The sequence below is a fragment of the Acomys minous genome, assembly GCF_964271855.1.
Source record: "Acomys minous genome assembly, chromosome: 12".
Lineage (NCBI taxonomy): Eukaryota > Metazoa > Chordata > Mammalia > Rodentia > Muridae > Acomys > Acomys minous.
The window spans coordinates 39239873-39258662 of record NC_140493.1 but is presented as its reverse complement, the minus strand read 5'-3'; the positions used below and the strand labels follow the sequence as shown (position 1 = coordinate 39258662).

Here is an 18790-nt window from a genome sequence, read left to right as displayed (position 1 = left end):
TGAATCTGATATGTGACACCGGCGAAAGGGTCTTTTGAACCCCAAAGGGGTCACGGCTCACAGGTCGAGAGGCTGTTCTAGAAGGCTTTTGTTTGGTTTTGCACATGCATGTGGAGGTCAGAGGTCATCAGTGAGTATCCTCTGTTGCACACTCCACCTTGTTTTGTGAGACAGTCGTCTCTCACTGAATCCACAGCTATCTGGTTGGTTAGGCTTGCTGGTCAGGGAGCCAGTCTCTCTCTCCTGGGCCCTGCCTGCCACCAAGTGTTAGAGTTACACAGATGTGTGTGTGTGTGTGTGTGTGTGTGTGTGAGAGAGGGGGGGGGGGAGCGACGAGGGGAGAGAGAGAGAGAGAGGCGCCGCACCAGGCACTTATTTGAGTGTCTTCATGCTGGCTCAGCAAGAATTTTACTGACTGTGCTATCTTGCCAGCCATCTAGAGGAGTCTTTTTTTTTTTTCATGAGGGTTTCTCTGTGTAGCCCTGGCTTTCCTGGGATTTGCTTTGTAGATCAGACTCTAGAGAGACCGAACTCAATGATCTTCTGGTCTCTGTCACTCAAATGCTAGCATTAAAAGTGTGTGCTGAGCTGGGCGCGGTGGTGTATGCCTTTAATCCTAGCTCTTGGGAGGCAGAGGCAGGTGGATCGCTGTGAGTTCAAGGCCAGCCTGGTCTACTAAAGCAAGTCCAGGACAGCCAAGGCTACACAGAGAGACCCTGTCTCAAAAAACCCACAATAAATAAATAAAAGTGTGTGCCAATGTGTCAGGCTTGAAGAGGAGTCTTAAAAGGTATGAGGAGCGGTGAGATTAGAGTGGGTGTGCACAGAGTGGGTGTGCACAGAGTGGGTGTGCACAGAGTGGGTGTGCACAGAGTGGGTGAACTGAGCTAGCTCACCCAATGTCCTTCTCTCATACCTACAGGACCATCAACCGGAAGGAAATCAAGAGCAAGGGCAACAGCGTCATCATGTTTCCCTAAGGAAAGACATGCCTGCCTCCTCCCCAAGACTGTCAGGCAGAGAGACTTTTGAGGTCATTAGCATCAGCGTGGCTAATGTTTCCTGAGAAGTTAGGATAAGCCACGCCCCTTGCACAAACCATCAACCCTTCGAGAAAGAACTGATACATCAGCTATACCATTGTCTTAATCTCACACAAGTGAAAACAAACATAGACAAGGGGAAAAGTCTGACTCGGTCCCAGAGTATGGTAAAGCGGGTATGAGGAGAGCCTTGTTCTTGCAGTGTGGCTACGCAGCTGCTCTTACTAACACGTGGAATCTGGCCTGATCTGTGACTGATGGTGCCCACTAGAATGTGGTATGAGTGACCTTCAAGAGATTGTCAACCCTGCTTCTTGCTTATTTGGGTCTCTATGGCTGCATGGGTATGGGTCTGGGCTATGTTACCAGAAGAGGAGATACGTAGTTAGTCACCCCTGTGACTATTCTAGATGCAGCTCCACATCACACGAATGTAGTTTCCTTGGACCAGACAGCCCCTCAAACAACCTACCTGCAAACTACAGACAAGTCCAACAGCGATTACTCGAGCCACAGCCCAGATAAGCAGGGCCAGGCATGTGTCCCGCAGTCTTGTGAGTTTAGAAACTTTCTGGCATCCTCTGTTCAGTGCTAGAATCAAACCGAGGGTCTTGTGCATTCCAAGCACAAGCATTCCAGCCCTCAGCCATGTCCCACACCTCATGTTCTGGGGACTTCTACAGTAATTGTTTTGACTTTAATGCCCATGACTTTCTTCAGTATGGACTAAACTTGAATAATGCAACCATTGCCTTTTTTAGGAGCAGTGTAATAAAGCCTTAGGTTGCGGGACTGGTCAGGATGGATTCAAATCTCATTTTAGTTACTTTGGGAATGTTAATCTCTCCAAACATCAGGTAGCTCATACGCTGACTGCAAATAGCACCATCTACCTCACAGACATCAGGAGCCTAAAGAGGGATAACACATCAAAAACATCCAGAGTTTATTATCAAGGTGTGAGATTTCATGGAAAATACAAGCCTGTAACTGAAATGTTTTGGTAGCAAGCAGAATTTCTTTTCCAATGTTGACCCCCCATGTCTGACAGTTTTAGGAATGGATTTTTCTACTCAGAGATAATGACTTTTGTATCTTGTACTTTTCAGATAGAAACAAGAAGCCAGGTGTGGTGGTAAATGCCTTTAATTCCAGCACAGAGGAGGCAGAAGGCAGGCGGATCTCTGTGAGCTCAAGGCCAGCCTGGTCTACAGAGTGAGTTCCAGGACAGGTGAGCTATATAGTGAGACCGTGTCTCAAAAATAAATAAATAAAAATGTAAAAAAGCACTATATTTTTTGGTAGAAATAACTTTACATCCTAATAGGTGAGCCAACCCAGGTGGCAAAACGATTGAATTATAAAGTTTAACAATGTGTCACTACTTGACTCAATATTGGGAAACCAGATTTTCCTGTCCTGTGTTCCCTAGCTATGCTTCTAGTCCTAGATAAAGGAAGGCAAAGATGGAATCATGAGGTCACTGTTAGGACTCTCAGGAGCACAGAGCTCCTTTCTCCAGCTGTCACCATAGGTGTATTATTTACAAGGACCTGTCTTAAAACTGACCTGGAAGGTTTGTTTGGGGGACCAACATTTAGCATGACCATTTTTATTTGTTTGTTTGTTGTTTGTTTGTTTGTTCACCTTCTGAACTAGCCATCAGAGAATTGTGGGACCTTTTCACAAGGGCAATATTCTCAAGTTTCCCCTAACTGTAGTCAAATGTTTAAAGTGTCTTCGTTTGATGTCTTTTTGGCCTGTTTCACGGTATCATGTCTTAAAAACTGCTCTCCCACTGCCCCCCCTCCCCTGCAAAGGGTAGAAAGACGAAAAAGAACAACAAAAGGCAGTGTCTATAAACAGAGCTGCTGGAAGCCTGTTCCCAAGATCACGTTGGCATTTACCGCTTTTTGTTCAAAGTGCTTCATTTCCTACAAACATCCTTTTCACTGCTCCGAAGGTGGGGTGGGCTCTGAAGTGCAGAAGTGCCGAGCTTTTTAAGAACCTACCGACCGGCTTCTCATCTCTAATGCCTGGGACTGAGGCTTTGTCATGCCAATCTGTGTATGACAAGCCGCCAAGCTTATGCATAAAAACTCCAGACTTCTCACTGTGCCAAGCCATGGTTAAAACTTACTTCTGGAACTGCGCAGCTGTTAAAATCAGTCATATTTACAATTTTTTTTATAAATGAGTTTATTTTAATAAAAACAAGTTACCCTGTAAGTGTGGTCTCTAAACAGATTTATGTGGGCTGGCACAATCTGCTATGGGAAACATATATGCATATTGCTTAAGTCTGCAACCGCTTTTTTTTTTTCAAATGCTGCTAACAGTCTTGCTTTGTGCAAGGGTGCCAGATAATTGGCAGCACTTCAGCCAGGAATACTGTTCCCAGCACTGTGCTATTGAAATTGCTTTCCTGGACAGAAATGCCCTGTGGGAGTGACCTTAAATTGGGAGGCTTCTGGGCTGTTGGCTTTAGGGAGTGAGGCAGGCTGAGTGCTCCAGAGAGAGAAAGACTGTAAACTGGTGCTAAAAGGAGGAATAAGAAAAGAACAAGACAGAGGGAGATCTGGGGGAGAGAGGTGAAGTCCATATGCCCCAGGCGCTTCTGGTTCTCCCTCGTCTGGCTTTTCACTTTGATGTATTTTACGAGCACGTTTCTGCTTGGCATCTAGTCTGTAAGATCCTGGAAGACAGAACACAGCCTTCTGCTTCCATGGCTTCCGTATCTATGATTCAACCAACTGTGGATCAAAATGTTCAGAGGGAAAAAAAATCACGCATGCCCGCTGAACGAGTCGACTTTTTTCCTTGTCACGCTTTGCTAAACTGTTACAGTACGGCAGCTCTTTGCCTGGCAGCTACACCAGGCTGATGGGCACTGCATGGGGCACCTGCACAGATTACATGCAAATGCCACTCAGTTTAAGGGACTTGAACAACCATAGGTTTTGGTATCCTGGAGGGTTCCAGAACAATCCCTTTTAGATAGCAAGGGTCAACTGGCTGGCCTTAGTCAGCTTTACATCTCCTCAAGTGCATGGCACATGTTGTGCTCGAAAAGCTAATGGGTGAATGCATGAACAAAAGAATGAATTTTTGTATTTGGAATAGTTTCTTTGCTCAGAGTTAAATCCCAAACTGGGATTCTCAGTGGACCTGGAACTGTCTTTGGGTGAACATAAACTCTCTCTCTCTCTCTCTCTCTCTCTCTCTCTCTCTCTCTCTCTCTGTGACTTTTTGTCTTGTATTTTTCTTATGAAATACATTGTGGGTACTGTATTGTTTTATTATTTTTGCTGATGTGAGTACAGTACTATAAATCACTCTCTATTTTTGTCTTTATCAAAACTTACATTGATGTCTTAACATTATTTGTATAAGTAGTTTACATTCTGAACTTAGTTTCAAGAAGCTAAAGTGCTGTTGAATTTTTGTTTTAAAAACAAGGTAAGAGTAGGACAGGGTTGAGCACCTCTGCTGGTGAGATCATTAAGCCTCAGCATACATACGTTTTAGAATTTTAGGATGCAACTAAATATTGTGCATGTTGATTTCATCAACGAAGCCTTCCCCTCAAGCAACTGCAGACTGCAGAATTTAGGATTGGTGTGGCTTGGTGGAGTCCTGCTATCAAAGCGCAAAGGGTCCCTGACGGGGATGGGGGTGGAGACTAAACATCCAGGCGCCAAAGAGTTCTCTTACGTCCGGAGCGTGAATACAGTGGGTGGTTTCTTTCTGCCTTCGTTTGTATTTTCATTTTAACAATGATGAGAGGGCGGAAGGGAAGAGGAGGTGAAAAAGACGATGAGGTCGTCAGCTGGCCACGCTGCAGGGCCCGGTGCTCTCAGCATCAGTGAGTGGCTCGCAGGGGACAGGGGTACTGCGGCAGGAGGTAGAGGCGGGAGGTTCCAAGTGGGGCTACACTCAACTTTTCCTGTCCGAAGCTGGAGCTCTGGCTCTTGCTGGATTCGGGCTAGAAGAGGCGGAGCTGCAGCTGACAGGAGCCTGGGACTGTTGACAGCGGGTGGGGGCGCGGCTGGAATCCAGAGGGCACTCCCAGGGCGGAGCCGAGAGTGACAGTGGGCGTGGTTTTGGGGGGCGGGGCCTTGGGAATCGGCTTCAGGGGAGTTGGGATTTCTGAAGACCAAGGCAGTTTCAATGGAAGAAAAGAGACGGAGGTCGCGGGAGGCGGGGACTTACTTGTGACAACGGTGGGCGGAGCAGTCGCCTGAGAGGGGCGGGGCCTCGCGAGGCCAGAAGGAGGGGCTTCCCAGGACGGGGGCGTGGCTTCTGGTGACAGAGGCGTGGCTCCTCCTGACAGGGGGCGTGGCTCCTCCTGACAGAGGGCGGGGCGGCTCACACCTCCCGCAGCGCAGGGATCTTGGGGGAGCGGCCTGGGTCGCATCCCAGAGGATCCGCGGAGTCCTCGAGTGGGGCGCCGGCTCGCCCCGCCTTGGCTGGCTCCTCCTCGCGCCTCAGGAAGGCTCAGGGACGGGAGTCTCCCTCGCACCCCAGCCTATCGTCTTGGAGCTCCGGCCGGCCCGCAGAGCTCTGTGGGGCCCCCCGCGCGAGGGCCCTCCGAGTGGTTCCGGGGTTAGGGTTCACAGGTCAGAGTTGACTCCCTGAAAAGTGCAGTCGCTCTGAAATGCAAGATGGCGGCGGCGAGGCGCTGAGGCGCGGCGGCCCCTGCAGGTAGCTGCGCGAGCCGGCTGGGTATTGGGGCCCGCGGTCGCGGTCGCGGGGCTGCGGGTGGAAGCCGAGCCGGAGCTCGCGGAGGGTGGAGAAGCCGAGAGGCGCGGGCGCGGGCTCAGCACGGGACGGACAGCAGCAGCAGGGCAGAGGACTCCCCCCCACCCCACCCCCAGGACCCAGCCCACGGCGTTGGGGTGCGCAGCATCGGACCCGGAGGGACCAGGCCTGCCCCGTGCGGGGAGAGCGGGCGGCCGACAGAATCGCAGCTTCTGGGTGCTCCTGGGGGTGTCAAAGCGAGGACGGAGCTCGGGGCAGGGGTTTGCAGGGAAAGCCTCAGCGCCTTGGTTGAGAGAGCATTGAAAACTTGGGGGTGCTGAGGGGGTGGGGAGCTGGTCTCCCTGGGGGAGGACGTCTCTGGGACAGCGGACCCTAACTACTGTGCAGGTCCTTGCGGGGTGGGGGTAGATCGCGACCATTGGCCTTCGGAGGCGTGGGGCCACCTCGTGGGAACGCGGCGCAGCCCCTCTAAAGAGTCAGCCAAGGGTCTCCTGCTGGGCTAGAGAGCGTTGGCTTTGGAGTCAGAGCCACGGGAAACCTTAACTGGGAAGAGTCAGAGTTGTATCCTTAAAAAGTACAGTTCTTTGGATTTGTGGGGAAGACCAGGATCTTAGGGGAGAAGTTAATTAAAGAGGGTGAAAACACACCTGTCTCTTTCTGTAGAGGTCCGGGGCTTGAGTCCAGGGACTTGGGGGACGGTGGACCTGAGGAATTTCCAAGCCTTGAGGCTTAAAGGAAACGACCACTGACCCCTTGATGGGGATGAATTGCCAGAAGAGGAAATAAAACGGATTGGGGTTTGATGGCTGGAAAGCCGAGACCCTACAGAAGCTATTTCCTGTGTATTTACACCAAAGTTTCATGTGAGGGAACTTGACAGTCTTTGTTTAGGTACTCCATGGGTACCAGTAAGGAAGGAGCAAAAGCAAAGAATAAGACCCCGCGTGCTATCCTTAACTTAGAGACCAAGCCTCTGGGAACAGCAATTGGGAAACCGAATGTAGGGGAGAGGTGTGCTATAGAGCAGGAATGCCACAGCGCTTTTCTGTCACCAGCCCTTCTCTAAAAGACAAAAACAAAACAAAAAACCGAGAAGGGATAATATTTAGGAGAAAAATCATTAAAAAAAAAAGGCTGGCTGAGAATTTGTGACGTGTTTAGTAGGGTGGGATTCCATGTAAATCGAAGATACAATTCTCTCTGAGGTTAATGTGATGGCAAATGAAAAGCCGTAAGAACCACCTTTCCCCTAGGAAATGAGAGAGAGAGAGAGAGAGAGAGAGAGAGAGAGAGAGAGAGAGAGAGAGAGAGAGAGAGAGAGAGAGAGAGAGAGAGGAGAGAGGAGAGAGAGAGAGTGTGTGTGTGTTGAGGGGATATAAGCGCACCTTTTTCTTTGTGGTGCTAGTCTTTATATTTCAGTCCTAAAGCTTTAGTTTGCATGCAACAATAATGATGTTTCCATAAAAATGCCCTGAAAAAGTCATTATAATAAAACTGGTAATGGGCATTAATAAAAGTTTGTTCTAACAGGGCTGTTGGCACATAGATTATTTCTGTTTCTAAAGGAGTAATTCTGATTCCAGATTTTAAGTGAAGGAAAGGTTGAGTGCTACCAGAGACAGTAGTTTGGTAACAGGGCATTTAAGAAAAGGGACATTTATGAGTATTTCCCCCCCCCCCACTTAGTTTCTCTTTCAATCCTCCAAGCATTTTTAAAGTATGCAGACTAATTTTAGGCAAAATAAAATACATAATCAGATTTTGTTTTGAAATGGAGTTTCAAAATATACCCAGGCTGGCCTTGAAGTCATGGCAATCCTCCTGCCTCTTCCTCCTCAGTGCTGGCATTACAAGTGGTGCCATCATCTCAACTAGCCTTAGATACTCACGTTTTTACATTTATTATTTACTGTCTGTGCTTATGTGTTTCGTTTGTGTGCGCATCCTACTGTATGCATGTGGAGGTCAGAGGACAACTTTGAGGAGTTGCTTCTTCACCCACTGTGTAGGGTCTGGGATCAGACTCAGGTTGTCAGGCTTGGTGGCAAATGCTTTTACCTACTGAGCCACCTCACTGGCCCTTAGGTATTTTTTTAAATATAGAATTTACAGAATTTAACTTAAGTTTTTTTTTTGTATAACTACCTTTTGACATGTTTCATTTGACTGCTTAGATTAAAATGAGAAAACAAAACAAAAACCAACAACTCTTATGACACTCCTGAGCCATTCTTGTATTCTCAAAAGAGATTAATGTTTTTGGTGACAATGTTTAAGATGGAGGTCAAGTATAACTAGCCTGTGGCTCAGCCTTTGGAACACTCCTCTAAATGTGCGCTGTTGCTTGGTTTCCCCACAGTGCATACAGCTCTAGTGTTATACTCAGCTCTGAACAGATTAGTCTGCCAAAGCAGAGAGGCATCGATGCCAGATGCTTTGAAAATATGCTTAGGCTGAAAACATAAATTTGTCTTCATGGAAGATGCTCGTCAGTAGCTTTATCTCCCACATGGCTGAGCTTGCTTGGCTTGAGGGTACGACGTGAAAGATGTCGCAGTGGTTTCACCTCTCATGATTCTTCTTTTTTTGCTTAAAAGGAGCAGAGCTTTGCTGTTTTACTAATGTAGTCAATAGCATACATGTGGAGGCTTGTTTTGAAGATTTTCTGTTTTATTTTTAATTCACATTCATATGGAAAAGTGATGTGATGAACTCTCTTTTTTTATTGTCATGGGCTCTTTTAAAAAGTTACTGTATTGCTTGTGTTTGTTGCATGTGTTTGGCTGTTTTGCCTACATGTATGTCTGTGCACCATGGCATGCAGTGCCCTTAGAAGCCAGAAGAGGGGGTTGGATTCCCTGGAACTGGAGTTACAGACTGAAGTGAGCCACTCTGTGGGTATGGGGATTCTTTGGAACAGCAGCCGTTGATCCAGCCCAAGCATCCTTTTTTACTTTGCTTCTTAGTAAAAGCTATACTTAGTCCCTGTGTTGCTTTTTTGTTTGTTTGTTTTTACATTGTACAAAAGGCATAATATTTGAGACTTAACTTGATGTAAGTTATGGTTTAATACTTAAATGAAAGTGCTATTAAAATAATTAAATTTATCATGAATCTAATTGAAGAAATAGCCTTTTAATTTATGTTTTACTACTGTAGATTTAGGGTCAAAAGAGCCTGCTTATTTGAATTTTAAACATGTTGAAAACTGAGTACTAAGCTAATTTTTCTTAAGCAATTTTTCTTAAGCATTGTTGTTGATGAAATTATTTAGGAGGATGCTCAGATTGTTGTATTGTCTTAAGATAATAGCCAATATTACCCATATTTGTGTGTGTGTGTGTGTGTGTGTGTGTGTGTGTGTGTGTGTGTGCTTGCATGTGGAGGTGCATGTGGAAGCCACAGGTCAACATTGGTTGTCTTTCTCAGTCACTGTCTACGAAAGATTTGAGTATTTCATTGACCCTGGAGCTTGCTGAATTGGCTAGGCTGGCTGGCCAACAAACCGCAGGGGTGTCTTGTTGTCTCTCTAGCCTGGGACTGTGGGTGTGCCTTGTAGTGCCTGGCTTTTTTACACAGGCGCTGAGATGTAGCACAGGTCCTCATGTGTGTGCAGGAAGCACTTGATTGACTTAGCCATCCTCCCTGCGCTATTGTGCATTAAAAAACAAAAACAAAACAAAACCCAAAACATCATGGGGCCTGGAGAGATGGCTCAGCCCTTAAAAGCACTTATAGAGGTCCTGAGTTCAATTCCCAGCAACAATGTGGTGGCTCACAACCATCTACTCCCTCTAATGCCCTTTTCTCACCTGCAGGTGTACATGCAGATAGAGCACTCACATACATATAATAAATGTAAAACATCACTATAACTGTTACATTATGGTAACTATACTTACTGTTATATTTATTTGTTTGTTTGTTTGTTTTTGAGACAGGGTTTCTCTGAGTAGTCTTGGCTGTCCTGGGCTTGCTTTGTAGACCAGGCTAGCTTCCAACTCACAGAGAGCCACCTGCCTCGGCTTCTCAAGTGCTGGGATTACAGGTGTGTAGCACTGCACCCAGTATACTGTTAATTTTTTCCTTTCCTTTTGTTTGTGTTTCCTTACTTCCTTCTTTCTTCCTTCTATTCTTTCTCTTTTTTCTTTTTTTAAAGATTTATTTATTATTTATACAGTGTTCTCTCTGTTTGTATGCCTGCATACCAGCACTATCTGATTATAGATGGTTTTAAGCCACCATGTGGTTGCTAGAAATTGAACTCCGGACCTTTGGAAGAAGAGCCAGTGCTCTTAACCTCTGAGCCATCTCTCCAACCCTACTGTTAATTTTTTCTTTTTCTTTTCTTTTTTTTGTTTTTGTTTTTGTTTTTCGAGACAGGGTTTCTCTGTGTAGCCTTGGCTGTCCTGGACTCACTTTGTAGACCAGGCTGGCCTCGAATTCACAGTGATCCACCTGCCTCTGCCTCCTGAGTGCTGGGATTAAAGGCATGCGCCAACACCGTCCAGCTCTTACTGTTAATGTTTTTAAAAATAAAAATCTTTAAAAACGTCCTATGTAATCTTAAAAGTAATTTAAATTATATTTACTTTTAGAATGTTGATGTTGGCCCTTGAATAATAACTCATGTTTTTATAATATTACTGTAACATTTATTGTATCCTGATTGCTCTGAAAATCAGATTTGCCTGAATAAAGTTGGTGATTCAGATACTAATCATAATTTACATTTGAGTTTAAAATTTGAAAATCTGTATTTTATAAGATTTACTTTTATGTAAATATAAAAAATTTTTATGTACTTACCAGATTTGTTCATTAAAATATTTTACTTTTTGGTTTTTTGATCAGTCTCATTGTATAATTCAGGAGGGCTTTAAAAATACAGTGTAACTCATACTTGTCTGCAACTCTCATAAGTGCTAGAATTCCAGGTGTGCACTACCATACCTGGCTCAGGTTTTATTCTTTTCTTTAAAGATTTGTTATTTTCATATGTATTGATATTTTTGCCTACATATATGTCTGTGTGAGGGTTTTGGATCCCCTGGAGCTGGAGTTATAGACAGTTGTGAGCTGCCATGGGTGCTGGGAATTGAACCGAGGTCCTCTGGAAAAACAGCCAGTGCTCTTAATGGCTGAGCCATCGCTCCAGATCCAGGTTTTGTTGTTAAAAGATACTCAGCCTGGTTGTGGTGGTGCACAACTTTAAGCCCAGCTTTTGGGAAACAGAGGCAGGTGAATCTCTGAGTTCAAGGCCAGCCTGGTCTACACAGTGAGTTCCAGAATAGCCAGGGTTAATCTTTTTGTTTTGTTTTGTTGTTAATTTTTGAGACAAGGTTTCTCTGTGTAGCTTTGACTGTCCTTGACTCACCCAGGCTGGCCTTGAACTCACAGAGATCTGCCTGCCTATGCCTCCTAAGTGTTGGGATTAAAGGTGTGTGCCACCATCCCACCTGCCAGGGCTAATCTTGGCGTTTTGTTTTGTTTTGTTTTGTTTGTTTTTTGAGACAGGGTTTCTCTGCATAGCCTTGGCTGTCCTGCACTAACTTTGTAGACCAGGCTGGCCTCCAACTCACAGCGATCTGCCTGCCTCTGCCTCCCGGGTGCTGGGATTAAAGGTGTGCGCCCCCACCGCCTGGCCTAATCTTAGCATTTTATATCCTTAATATTCTTTAATGCATTTAAGAGTTATGATGATACACACACACACACACACACACACACACACACACAAAGATGTTTAACTGATATGTACCTTTGGCCTAAACAATGATAAATTTTAAAATGTGCGTGTGCATCTGTGTGTGTGTGTGTGTGTGTGTGTGTGTGTGTGTGTGTGTGTGTGTGTAGGCAATTTCAGAATGACATTTGATCAAGAAGTCAGCAAAATAAATGTGTTTTAAAAAATTAATGTATTCACTGTACATCCCAATCATAGCCCACTCCCTCCCTCTTCCACATATTCCCCCCTTCCCCTACCCCTCAGAAAAGGGGAGCCTCCCCACCCACCTACCCACCCTAGCACATCAGGACTGAGTGCATCCTCTACCAAGGTGGCCTGGCCAGGCAGCCCCACCAGGAGGAAGTGATCAAAAAGCATGCAAGAATGTCCTTGTCAGAGACAGCCCCTGCTCCCCTGACTAGGAGACCTGCATGAAGACCAAGCTGCCCACCAGGTACTTTTAAGACATAGCTTAGCTGGGCATGGTGGCACACAGCTGTAATCTCAGCACTTGGGGAGGCAGGGGCAGGTGGATCTCTGAGTTCAAGGCTATCCTGCTCTACAAAGCAAGTCCAGGACAGCCGGGGCTACACAGAGAAAACCTATCTTGAAAAAGAAAACAAAAACAAAATCCCAGCACTCAGGAGGAAGAGGCAGATGGATCTCTGTGAGTTCGAAGCCAGCCAGGGCTACAATGAGAAATCGTGTTTCAAAAAAACCAACCAACCAACCACAACAAAATGACATAGCCTTACTGTGTAGCCCAGGCTGGCCTGGGACTTACAGTCAATCCTCCTGCCTCTGTCTCTTGAGTGCTTGAATTACAGGAGTGTGGCTAAATTTTGAATATTTTTTGAGAGGGTCTCATGTAGCCCAGGCTGGTTCAAGCTTCCTATGTAGCTAAGGAGAACCCTGAACTGAGCTTCCAGATCCTACCTTCTAAAACTTCTCGGTTATAGTTGTGTGCTCTGAGGCCCAGTTTATGTTGTGGTGGGGATTGAATCCAAGTCTTGGTGCATGCCATATGAGTGCTCTACTAAGCATAGCAGCCCCTCGAGAAATTATTTTTTGCATGGTTCTCATTCTCAGAGTTTAGTTTTAGAACTTAAAAATTCATATCAGAGCTTATCTTTTAAAATGCATCATCAAATAGCATATGTATACATATATTATTTATAATAAAAGCTGTCAGGGCAGTAAAATGGCTCAGTGGGCTTGCTGCTAGCTCTAATCACCATAGTTTGATCCCCAGAACCCATGTGGTCTAAAGAAGGGGTACAGACTCTCAAAAGCTGTCCTCTATACCATAGCATGTGTCATCCTTCCAAATAAATAAATAAACAAATAAATAGACAGACAATAAAATAATAGCTATTATTAATTTTGGGTGATTAGAGTTTTGGGGTTGTTTGTTTGTTTTATTTATTTGTTTGTTTGTTTTCCAAGACAGGATTTCTCTGTGTAGCCTTGGCTGTCCTGGAATTCACTCTGTAGACCAGGCTGACCTCAAACTCAGATTAGTATTATGATATGAACCCCTGTTTTCCTTCTCCTAAATAGGCATTTCTCCTTTTTGGTTGTCATGAAAGGACTTAGGAAGCTTTGATATTTGTAGATAGTCACTCATAATTATGCCTTCCTGCTGTGCTAAATATATTTCCTTTCACCGCCCATTTTTGTGAAAAAGAAGGTTGTTAAAACTTAACTGTGCATGGACTGTGTTTGGGAGTGTAAAGGTTAAGAAGAACAATTTCTCCTCCTTACTGTAGGATTATTTGTGTCAAAGACTTGTTAGTTCTATGAAATACCCTTTACAGTGTGTCATATAAAAATGACTCATTTTGAAGGTAACTCAGAGTATATATGTGTATAGAGGGTTGAATTATATTATTTGTCTACTGTTAAAGCCAATATACTAACATACTGGGATTATAAACAGGGAGTTCAATGCACTGGTTGACTGGTACCCAGTTTTAAAAAAAATATTTTACAATGTTTTAGTACTGATCTAATTTTAAACAAAGACTTCCTTTGTTATATATCATGAAAGTAATACCATAAATAAAATCCAAACAAAATTCATTGAGTTCTCACTAAGTACCAGAAAACAGTCTAAAAACATAACTGCTTCTTCCAGTCCTCCTGACAGCCCCACAAAGCACTGTCACCTGTCCCACCCTGTAGGTGAGGAGGCTGCAGTGCAGGGGCAGGCGGGTGCCCTAAACCAAGCAGGGAGTGAGCAGCAGTGCCGGTCTGAACGCAGCTGGTTGAAGAGCCCAGAGTTTACATCTTCATAACTACTGCCAGAACAGCTTGTTCTTTTTCATTATATAATGTACATGGTTGAGTTCTTTAATTTCTGAAATACACTTACACTAAACTTAAAAAACAAAAACAAAACAAAACAAAAAAACCCAGCTCTGAATTAGAGAGAAATGTCCTCAAGGAATCTCTGTATCCGAACTGGAATAGCATCAGACAAATGCGGTTTTCATTCAGAAGAATCAAAGCGCTCATCTGGTATGCCTCTGTTGGTCTGTGCCTTCACGTGTCTTGGCAGCTCATCTCAGTAAAACATCTTGCCCTTTCTGTGTGATTTAAGAATGAATTTCAGCTGGTTACCAATTTCCTACTATATTAATAATTGACTTTTGAAACGAACCTCCCTCTTTGACAGCTGTTTCCTATTTTCTCCTTCCACCCCCATTTTCTCTTCTAATCCATGTCCTGTAGATGGAGTGGAAGGAGTGGCTGCATGTGGAGATACTAGAAAAAAAAATTGTAGAGTCCTAAGCTCTAGAGAGAATGCAGTGCTTCACTGCGTCTGTCAGTAAAATGCTCTTTTCCTTTTCATGAAACTAGTGGAATTTTTTGGCCTAAGCTTTTAGTCAACTGAGAAGTTTACTAGTGGATTTTTAAAATATATTTACATTCTTTTCTCTTTCTTTTCTTTTCTTTCTTTCTTCTTTCCTTTTTTTCAAGATAGAGTTTCTCTTGTAGCCTTGGCTGTCCTGGATTTGCTTTGTAGACCAGGCTAGCCTTGAATTCACAGCAATCCTCCTGCCTCTGCCTCCCTCCCTGAGTGCTGGGATCACAGGTGTGTGCCACTGCATCCAGCTATAAATTATTTTTTAAGAAGATTCTTTATAACCTTGTATGCACTATTAGCAGGATAAAAATATAAGTATTTGGGAAGATAAAGGATGATTTTCTCTGTGCTTTAGAGTATTTGTCATTTAAGAACAGAAACAAAAATATCTCCACCTTCGGAGCTGGAGAAATCGCCCAGCAGTTAGGAGCTCTTCCAGAGGACCTGGGTTCAATTCCCAATACCCACATGGCAACTCACAACTGTCTGTAACTCCAATAACTGACACCCCTACACAGACATATGTTAGGGCAAAAACACCAATGCGGATATAAATAGATAAAAAATATTTCCACCTTCAAAAATATTGCTATTATTTTAGTAAAAGAAGCACTCGTAGTTTTTATTCAAATTTTCCAAGTGGATTAGTTACTCTTGGAAATATACCAAACATTTTAGACATTAGTTTGAATTTTCAGAGAATAATGAATTAAAATTTTTGTGTGTATATGATAGAGTCTCTCACTATGTAACTCTGGATAGCCTAGAAATTGTTATGTAGACCCGGCTGCCCTTGGACTCCCAGAGATCCCAAGTGCTCTGCTTCGCAAGCGCTAGGATTAAAGTCATGCAGTACCATGAGGGGAAATTCTCATTTTTCGATTGCACAATACTAATACTTGACAACATACTGAAATGTCATTAGGTAACAACTTTATAGCTAAAAATCTCTTTGGCTTAAATGTGGAATGTCCCAGGAGGCTCATGTACTTGAGCACGTGGCCTCTAGTGGCAGTGCTATTCTGAGAGGTTTGTAGCACCTTTAGGAGGCACGGCCCAGCTGGAAGAAGTGAGTCTCCGGCTTCCGTATGGCCCAGCCTTCTTGACCTTTTCTTGGTCCATGAGTGTGTGAGCAAATCTTTCGTGTGTATGTAGCTATGAATGCTGCTGTGGCCTCACCTTAAAACTGTGAGCCAAAATAAGGTCTACTTTTTTGTTTGTTTCTTTGTTTCTAAAGGTGCTTCTGTAACTTATTTTGTCACAATAGCATTTTGGAATTTTACTGAAAATAATGTAATAGTTACTAGGTTGCTCTGTATAAGTAGACTTTTTAAATTTTTTTATTTTTTGGGTTTTCAAGACAGGGTTTCTCTCTGTGGCCTTGGCTATCCTGGAGCTCACTCTGTAGACCAGGCTGGCCTCAAACTCACAGAGGTCCACCTGCCTCTGCTTCCCAGAGTGCTGAGACTAAATGTATGTGCACCACGCCCTGCTAAATTTTTAGATTTTATTTTTTTCAAAACAAGGTTTCTCTGTGTAGCCCTACCTCTCCTGGAACGTACTCTGTAGATCAGGCTGGCCCTGAACTCAGAGATCTGCCTCCTTCTGCCTCCTGAATGCTGGGATTAAATGCATGCACCACCACTACCTAGCTTATAAGTAGATTTTTTTAATGCACTTTTAAAATTTTGTGTTTCCTATCAATATTGAGTTTGGCATTTATATATAAATATATCTATACACACATATATGTACATATAAATGCTGGACATATATGTATATATGTACACACATGCATATATACATATGTGTGTACACACATGTATATGTATATAAAAATGCTGGACGTATATGAATATATGTATGTGAGTATATATGTATGTGTACATGTATATAAAGTTCTATGAGAAAATAAGTTTTCCCCCAGAATTAAAAACTTTTTAAAAGCTAAGGCCTAAACTATAGCAATTAATAAGTCTAAGTGATTTCTAGAATAATAAAATAATAGTATATATATATATATATTTTTTTTTTTTTTGTAGGAGAAGACTGCTAGCTACTTTGGGACAATTTGTGATGATGGCCTGAGCCAAGGACCTCATTTGAAGGGATAACATTCTGCTTTAATGAACAGAGAGAGTGCTGAGGAAGCAATGGCAGGTATGTGTTTCATTATTTAGGGATGGTAAAGCCCCAGTACAGATGCACTCACTTAAGTGTCCATAATACTGTATGTGGCTAATGTTTAAAAAGCTGCCTCTTTACAATTAAGTTTAGTTGTTAGGGGATAAGATCTTTTTAGATCAAGATAAAGGAATTAAGTTAATAGAGATGACATATGATAGATACTGAATTTCATTCATAAATTTAGACCCAACAAGATAAGAAAGATGTTTACTTCAGGTTTGCCAAATACAAATAGCCAAATCACTATGAATGTAACATTTATATAACTCATGATTGTCTCATGGTTCTCCCTGCTGTATGTAGTTTGTTTTATGCATGTGTAATAAAATAAATGTATATGAAAAAAAAAAGCTGCCTCTACTCCAGATTCTTGGGGATGTAATGTCCCCTTCTTGCTTCTATGAGGACCTACACACATGTGCATGCACACACACACACACACACACACACACACACACACACACACTCCTTTTTTAAAAAAGATAATCATTCTCTTTTTAAAAAAATGCTTTCCTTAAAGCAGCAGCTGAGGGCTGGAGAGACGGCTTGGTGGTAGTTAAGAGCACACACTGCAGCCAGGCATGGTGGCATAAGTCTGTAATCCCAGCACTTGAGAGGCAGAGGCCAGTGTATCTCTGTGAGTTTGAGACTAGCATGGTCTACATGGTGAGTCCTAGGGCAGACAGAGCTACATAGTGAGACTGTCTCACACCCCCCCACCAAAGAGAGAGCACTTACTGTTCTTCTAGAGGACCTGAGTTTAGTTCCCAGCCCATCCAGTGGCTACCTGTAACTCCTGCTCCAGGAGATCAGAGGCCACCTTCTGGCTTTCATGTGGAACCTGCACACATGGAATATACTTCACTGACACACATAAACATGAATACAAAATAAAAATAGCAAAAAGCAACTATGAAATGATACCTTCCTTTAAAAAGGCACTTGCTTTCAAACTTTAACAACTATGATTGTTTTAATTTCATCATAAATTATTATTTTTAAAAGATTTATTTATTTATTTATTTATTATTTATACAATATTCTGCCTGCATGTGTGCCTGCAGGCCAGAAGAGGGCAACAGATCTCATTATAAATGGTTATGAGCCATCATATAGTTGCTGGGAATTGAACTCAGGACCTTCTAAAAAACAGACAGTGCTCTTAACCTCCGAGCCATCTCTCCAGCCCCATAAATTATTTTTAAAGATTAATTTTTGTATGTGTGTGTGTGTGCCTGAGTATGTGTAGTTGCCTGTGTATGTGTGGGAGTGTGTGCATGCATGTCCCATGTGGGTGCACGTGCCTGTGGAGGCCAGGAGAGGGTATCAGATCCCCCTGGAAGTGGAGTTACAGGTGATTGTGAGCTGCCTGACATGGGTACTGAGAACCAAACCTGACGCCTCTGCAGGAACAGTACATGCTCTTAACCGCTGAGCCATCTCTCTAGTCCCTCATAATACATTATTTACGGTATTTATAATTTGTTTTCCAGCTAATATTTGCCAAAATCTTCCATGTGTTAGGCACTGCACTAGATCCATTAATAATGTAGTATGAAGACAAAGGAACATCATCAGTGAAGGCCTTTTTAAATTTTTTTGGTGTTTTCGAGACAGGGTTTCTCTGTGTAGCCTTGGCTGTCCTGGACTTGCTTTGTAGACCAGGCTGACCTTGAACTCACAGCGATCCGCCTGCCTCTGCCTCCGGAGTGCTGGGATTAAAGGCATGAGCCACCACCACCCGGCATGTGAAGGATCTTTAATGTGGGGAAACTATCTAAAAAATTTACTACTCTTTTATCTATATTTAAAAATACATCTGCATGGTAGCACATGCTTTTAATCTCAGAACTTGGGAGGTAGAGATGGAGGAATCTTTGTGTTTGAGTAAGATCTGTCTTTAACAAAATAAATAAATATATCAGGGCCAGTGACCTAAGTAAGTTTCATCTCTAAGACTCACACTGTAAAAGGAGAGGACCAACTCTTGCAAGTTATCCTTTAATATTCACACATTTGCTGTGATATACATGCTCACACACAGAAAATAAAGAAATATAATTAAAAATTAATGTCAAGACATAAATACTTAAAAATATATTGCAATTATACAGGCTACTGATAATAGTGAACCATAATCATGCAAAGTAAGATGTTATATATTTAGTAATATTAGCCATACCAATTTTTAATATTTTGACC

General features: G+C 43.2%; 1 protein-coding gene across 3 annotated transcripts in view; it reads left to right on the top strand.

Annotated features, from left to right (window-relative positions):
- Positions 1-5489: 5489 nt before the first annotated feature.
- ZHX1 (zinc fingers and homeoboxes 1) overlaps positions 5490-18790 on the top strand; it is a 44225-nt gene continuing 30924 nt past the window's right edge. For all 3 annotated transcript variants that reach the window (XR_014773297.1, XM_084750996.1, XM_084750995.1), the window contains exons 1-2: positions 5490-5747; positions 16444-16561. The gene's annotated coding sequence lies outside the window, so the exon portion shown is untranslated. The remainder of the gene's footprint in view (positions 5748-16443; positions 16562-18790) is intronic.